We start from the raw sequence: 7,462 nt of genomic DNA on the forward strand, positions 1-7,462 counted from the left end.
CCCCAATTAGAGGTGTCCAGGGTTCTTAAGCATACTCTATTTTTGCTTTGGACCTCGACTTTAACCGCTCAGTCTCAAGTTTTCACTTGACACCTTCACGCCACAAGCACATGGTTAGGGACAGCTTGGTTTAGCCGCTTAGGCCAGGATTTTATTCCTTTAGGCCCTCCTATCCACTGATGCTCAAAGCCTTGGATCCTTTTTACCTTTGCCTTTTGGTTTTAAGGGCTATTGGCTTTTTGCTCTTGCCTTTTGGTTTAAAGAGCTTTTGGCTTTTTCTGCTTGCTTTTTCTTTTTCTTTCTTTTTTTTTTCGCAAACTCTTCTCTATTCACTGCTTTTTCTTGCTTCAAGAATCAATTTTTATGATTTTTCAGATTATCAATAACATTTCTCCTTTTCATCATTCTTTCAAGAGCCAACATATTTAACATTCATAAACCACAATCTCAAAAGACATATTGGTGCACGAAATTGTGATGTCCAGGCTCGAACAATCCCCGGCAACGTGAGCTACTTGGTACGCGTAATCGTGATTACACTTTAATTATGTAAAATTCATAGCTCTTTCTTTCCTTGGCAATGGCACCAAGAACTTGGTCAATACCATGGTTCACAACTTCGATACAACTAACCAGCAAGTGCACTGGGTCGTCCAAGTAATACCTTACGTGAGTAAGGGTCGAATCCCACGGAGATTGTTGGTATGAAGCAAGCTATAGTCACCTTGTAAATCTCAGTCAGGCAGATATAAAATGGTGATTGTGTTTTCGAATAATATATAATAGAATAGGGATAGAGGTACTTATGTAAATCATTGGTAGGAATTTCAGATAAGCGAATGGAGATGCGTTTGTTCCTCTGGATCTCTGCTTTCCTGCTATCTTCATCCAATCAGTCTTACTCCTTTCCAAGGCTGGCTGTATGCAAGGGCATCACCGTTGTTAGTGGCTACATCCCCTCCTCTCAGTGAATAATATGCTCACGCACCCTGTCACGGCACGGCTATTCATCTGTCGGTTCTCGATCATGCTGGAATAGGATTCACCCTCCTTTTGCGTCTGTCACTAACGCCCAGCACTCACGAGTTTGAAGCTCGTCACAGTCATTCAATCATTGAATCCTACTCGGAATACCACAGACAAGGTTTAGACTTTCCGGATTCTCTTGAATGCCGCCATCATTCTAGCTTACGCCACGAAGATTCTGGTTAAGAGATCTAAGAGATATTCATTCTAGCTTATTTCATGTAGAACGGAAGTGTTTGTCAGGCACGTGTTCATAGGGGAGATGGTGATGAGCGTCACACATAATCATCACCTTCATCACGTTCTTGGGTGCGAATGGATATCTTAGAAGCGAAATAAGAAGAATTGAATAGAAAACAGTAGTACTTTGCATTAATATTTGAGGAACAGCAGAGCTCCACACCTTAATCTATGGAGTGTAGAAACTCTACCGTTGAAAATACATAAGTGAAAGGTCCAGGCATGACCGAGATGGCCAGCCCCCTAAAACGTGATCACAGGATCAAAATACAATCCAGGATCCAAGATGGTCAAAAAGACTAGTAAAATGTCCTATTTATAATAAACTAGCTACTAGGGTTTACATGAGTAAGTAATTGATGTATAAATCCACTTCCGGGGCCCACTTGGTGTGTGCTTGGGCTGAGCTTGAGTGTTTCACGTGTAGAGGTCCTTCTTGGAGTTGAACGCCAGTTTTTGTGCCAGTTTGGGCGTTCAACTCTGGTTTTGGCTCCTTTTCTGGCGCTGGACGCCAGATTTGGGCAGAAAGCTGGCGTTGAACGCCAGTTTACATTGTCTATTCTTGGCTAAAGTATGGACTATTATATATTGCTGGAAAGCCCTGGATGTCTACTTTTCAACGCAATTGGAAACGCGCCATTTCGAGTTCTGTAGCTCCAGAAAATCTATTTTGAGTGCAGGGAGGTCAGAATCCAACAACATCAGCAGTCCTTCTTCAACCTCTGAATCAGATTTTTGCTCAAGTCCCTCAATTTCAGCCAGAAAATACCTGAAATCACAGAAAAACACACAAACTCATAGTAAAGTCCAGAAATGTGAATTTAACATAAAAACTAATGAAAACATCCCTAAAAGTAACTAGATCCTACTAAAAACATACTAAAAACAATGCCAAAAAGCGTATAAATTATCCGCTCATCACAACACCAAACTTAAATTGTTGCTTGTCCCCAAGCAACTGAAAATCAAATAGGATAAAAAGAAGAGAATATACTCTAAATTCCAAACTATCAATGAAACAGAGCTTCAATCATATGAGCAGGACTTATAGCTTTTTGCCTCTTGAATAGTTTTGGCATCTCACTTTATCCATTGAGGTTCAGAATGATTGGCATCTATAGGAACTTCAGATTTCGAATAGTGTTATTGACTCTCCTAGTTCAGTATGATGATTCTTGAACACAGCTTCTTTATGAGTCTTGGTCGTGGCCCTAAGCACTTTGTTTTCCAGTATTACCACCGGATACATAAATGCCACACACACATAATTGGGTGAACCTTTTCAGATTGTGACTCAGCTTTGCTAAAGTCCCCAATTAGAGGTGTCCAGGGTTCTTAAGCACACTCTTCTTTTTCTTTGGACCTTGACTTTAACCGCTCATTCTCAAGTTTTCACTTGACACCTACACGCCACAAGCACATGGTTAGGGACAGCTTGGTTTAGCCGCTTAGACCAGGATTTTATTCCTTTAGGCCCTCCTATTCACTGATGCTCAAAGCCTTGGGATCCTTTTTATTTGCCCTTGCCTTTTGGTTTTAAGGGTTATTGGCTTTTTCTGCTTGCTTTTTCTCTTTTTTTTTCTATATTTTTTTTTGCCTATTTTTTTTTCTGCAAGCTTTGTTCTTTGCTGCTTTTTCTTGCTTCAAGAATCATTTTTATGATTTTTCAGATTATCAAATAACATGTCTCCTAGTCATCATTCTTTCAAGAGCCAACATATTTAATATTCTTAAACAACAACTTCAAAAGACATATGCACTGTTCAAGCATACATTCAGAAAACAAGAAGCATTGTCACCACATCAATATAATTAAGCTAAGTTCAAGGATAAATTCGAAACTCATGTACTTCTTGTTCTTTTGAATTAAAACATTTTTCATTTAAGAGAGGTGATGGATTCATAGGACATTCATAACTTTAAGACATAGTTACTAACTACTAATGATCATGTAATGAAGACACAAACATAGATAAGCACATAACATAGAAAACGAAAAACAGAGAAAGCAAGAACAAGGAATGAATCCACCTTAGTGATGGTGGCGTTTCCTTCTTGAGGAACCAATGATGTCCTTGAGCTCTTCTATGTATCTTCCTTGTCTTTGTTGTTCCTCCCTCATTGCTTTTTGATCTTCTCTTATTTCATGAAGCATGATGGAGTGCTCTTGATGTTCCACCCTTAGTTGTACCATATTGGAACTCAATTCTCCTAGGGAGGTGTTGATTTGCTCCCAATAGTTTTATGGAGGAAAGTGCATTTGAGGCATCTCCGGGATCTCATGGTGATGAGCTTCTTGCGCCTCTTGAGCTCCATGAATGGGCTCTCTTGCTTGCTCCATCTTTTTCTTAGTGATGGGCTTGTCCTCTTTAATGAGGATATCTCCCTCTATGTCAATCCCAGCCGAATTGCATAGGTGGCAAATGAGGTGAGAAAAGGCTAACCTTGCCATAGTGGAGGACATGTCAGCCACCTTGTAGAGTTCTTGAGGTATAATCTCATGAACTTCCACCTCTTCTCCAATCATGATACTATGGATCATGATGGCCCGGTCTATAGTAACTTCACACCGGTTGCTAGTGGGAATGATTGAGCATTGAATAAACTCCAACCATCCTCTAGCTACAGGCTTGAGGTCCAATCTTCTTAGTTGAACCGGCTTGCCTTTGGAGTCAATCTTCCATTGAGCTCCTTCCATGCATATGTCCATAAGGACTTGGTCCAACCTTTGATTAAAGTTGACCCTTCTAGTGTAGGGGCGTTCATCTCCTTGCACCATGGGCAAGTTAAACGCCAACCTCACATTCTCCGGACTAAAATCTAAGTATTTCTCCCGAACCATTGTAACATAATTCTTTGGATCCGGGTTCCTACTTTGATCATGGTTCTTGGTGATCCATGCATTAGCATAGAACTCTTGAACCATTAGGATGCCGACTTGTTGGATGGGATTTGTTAGAACTTCCCACCCTCTTCTTTGAATTTCATGTCGGATCTCCGGGTACTCATTTCTTTTGAGTTTGAAAGGGACCTCAGGGATCACCTTCTTCTTGGCCACAACATCATAGAAGTGGTCTTGATGGGCTTTGGAGATGAACCTTTCCATCTCCCATGACTCGGATGTGGAAGCTTTTGTCTTCCCTTTCCCCTTTCTAGAGGATTCTCCGGTCTTAGGTGCCATCAATGGTAATAGAAAAACAAAAAGCTTATGCTTTTACCACACCAAACTTAGAATATTGCTCGCCCTCGAGCAATAAACAAAAGAATAGAAGAAGAAGAAGAAGAAGAAATATGGAGAGGGAGAGGGAGATGTGGTTTCGGCCAAGAGGAGTGTAGAGGGATGTGTTGTGTGAATTTGATGAAGAATGGAGGGCTTTATATAGGGAAGGGAGGGGGGGTTAAGGTTCGGCCATATGGGTGGGTTTGGGTGGGAAATTGGTTTTGAATTTTGAAGGTAGGTGGAGTTTATAAGGTAGGTTTATGGGGAAGAGTGGATGGATGTGAGTGGTGAAGAGGTGATGGGGAAGAGAGTTTGAGGTGATTGGTGAAGGGTTTTTGGGGAAGAGTGTTTATGGGGTTGTGTGAAAGAAAGTGGTGAGAAGAAGTGAGTAGAGGTAGGTGGGGATCCTGTGGGGTCCACAGATCCTGAGTGGATCCTGTGGGGTCCACAGATCCTGAGGTGTTTCAAGGATTTACATCCCTGCACCCATTAGGCATGTAAAAATGCCTTTGCACACAACTCTGGGCGTTCAGCGCCAGGTTGGTGGCCATTTTGGGTGTTCAATGCCCATTTGTGTGCCATTTCTGGAGTTGAACGCCAGAACCATGCCTGTTCTGGCGTTCAGCGCCCAGAAGCTGCCCATTTTGGGCGTTCAGCGCCAGAACCATGCTCTGTTCTGGCGCTGAATGCCAGACAGATGCTCCTCCAGGGTGTGATTTTTCTTCTGCTGTTTTTAATTCCGTTTTCAATTTTTATATTTATTTTGTGACTCCACATGATCATGAACCTAAGAAAACATGAAAAACAATAAAAATAAGAATTAGATAAACATTGGGTTGCCTCCCAACAAGCGCTTCTTTAATGTCAATAGCTTGACAGTGAGCTCTCATGGAGCCTCACAGATGTGCAGAGCTTTGTTGAGACTCTCCAACACCAAACTTAGAGTTTGGATATGGGAGTTCAACACCAAACTTAGAGTTTGGTTGTGGCCTCCCAACACCAAACTTAGAGTTTGACTGTGGGGGCTCTGGTTGACTCTGCTTGGAGAGAAGCTTTTTCTGCTTCCTCTCCATGGTTGCAGAGGGAGATCCTTGAGTTTTAAACACAAGGGAGTTCTCATTCCATTGAAGGAATATTTCACCTCTGTCAACATCAATCACAGCTCTTGCTGTGGCCAGGAAAGGTCTTCCTAGGATGATGGATTCATCCTCTTCCTTTCCAGTATCCAGGACTATGAAATCAGCAGGGATGTAAAGGCCTTCAACCTTTACTAACACGTCCTCTACTTGTCCATAAGCCTATTTTCTTGAGCTGTCTGCCATCTCTAATGAGATTTTAGCAGCTTGCACCCCATAGATTCCCAGTTTCTCTATTACAGAGAGGGGCATGAGGTTTATTCCTAAACCAAGGTCACATAGAGCCTTAAAGATCATGGTGCCTATGGTACAGGGTATTATGAACTTTCCAAGATCCTGTCTCTTCTGAGGCAATGTCAGTTGATCCAGATCACTTAGTTCATTGATGAACAAGGGAGGTTCAACTTCCCAAGTCTCAATGCCAAATAATTTAGCATTCACCTTCATGATTGCACCAAGAAACTTGGCAGTTTGCTCTTCAGTAACATCCTCATTCTCTTCAGAAGAGGAATACTCATCAGAGCTCATGAAGGGCATAAGGATGTTCAATGGAATCTCTATGGTCTCTAGATGAGCCTCAGAGTCCTTTTGTTCCCTAGAGGGAAGCTCCTTATTGATCACTGGACGTCCCAGGAGGTCTTCCTCCTTGGGATTCACGTCCTCTCCTTCCCTTACAGGTTCGGCCATGGTGCTTATGTCAATGGCCTTGCACTCTCCTTTTGGGTTCTCTTCTGTATTGCTTGGGAGAGTACTAGGAGGGATTTCAGTGATCCTTTTACTCAGCTGGCCCACTTGTGCTTCCATATTTCTAATGGAAGACCTTGTTTCATTCATGAAACTTACAGTGGCCTTAGATAGATCAGAGACTAGATTTGCTAAATTAGAAGCATTTTGTTCAGAGTTCTCTGTCTGTTGCTGAGTTGATGATGGAAAAGGCTTGCTATTGCTAAACCTGTTTCTTCCACCATTATTAAAGCCTTGTTGGGGCTTTTGATCCTTCCATGAGAAATTTGGATGATTTCTCCATGTTGAGTTATAGGTGTTTCCATAAGGTTCACCTAAGTAATTTACCTCTGCCATTGCAGGGTTCTCAGGATCATAAGCTTCTTCTTCAGAAGATGCCTCTTGAGTACTGTTGGATGCAGCTTGCATTCCATGCAGACTCTGAGAGATCATATTGACTTGCTTAGTCAATATTTTATTCTGCGCCAATATGGCATTCAGAGTATCAACCTCAAGAACTCCCTTCTTCATAGGCGTCCCATTACTCACAGGATTCCTTTCAGAAGTGTACATGAACTGGTTATTAGCAACCATGTCAATGAGTTCTTGAGCTTCTGCAGGCGTTTTCTTTAGGTGAATGGATCCACCTGCAGAAGTGTCCAGTGACATCTTTGATAGCTCAGATAAACCATCATAGAATATATCCAGGATGGTCCATTCTGAAAGCATGTCAGAAGGACACTTTTTGGTCAACTGTTTGTATCTTTCCCAAGCTTCATAGAGGGATTCACCTTCTTTTTGTCTGAAGGTTTGAACATCAGCTCTAAGCTTGCTCAGCTTTTGAGGAGGAAAGTACTTGGCTAAGAAAGCCGTGACCAGCTTATCCCAAGAGTTCAGGCTGTCTTTGGGTTGAGAATCCAACCATAATCTAACTCTGTCTCTTACAGCAAAAGGGAAAAGCATGAGCCTGTAGACTTCAGGATCTACTCCATTAGTCTTAACAGTATCACATATCTGCAAGAATTCAGTTAAGAACTGAAAAGGATCTTCAGATGGAAGTCCATGAAACTTGCAGTTCTGCTGCATCAGAGAAACTAATTGAGGTTTCAGCTCAAAG

The 7,462-nt window shown here is 41.9% G+C and overlaps 1 non-coding gene across 1 annotated transcript; it reads left to right on the top strand.

Moving 5' to 3' along the window:
- Nucleotides 1-7,068: 7,068 nt before the first annotated feature.
- LOC112773986 (small nucleolar RNA R71) lies at nt 7,069-7,176 on the top strand. The gene has a single exon (XR_003188502.1). It is a non-coding gene; the product is annotated as a small nucleolar RNA R71 (small nucleolar RNA).
- The last annotated feature ends 286 nt before the right edge of the window (nt 7,177-7,462 follow it).

The sequence above is a fragment of the Arachis hypogaea genome, chromosome 18, assembly GCF_003086295.3.
Source record: "Arachis hypogaea cultivar Tifrunner chromosome 18, arahy.Tifrunner.gnm2.J5K5, whole genome shotgun sequence".
Lineage (NCBI taxonomy): Eukaryota > Viridiplantae > Streptophyta > Magnoliopsida > Fabales > Fabaceae > Arachis > Arachis hypogaea.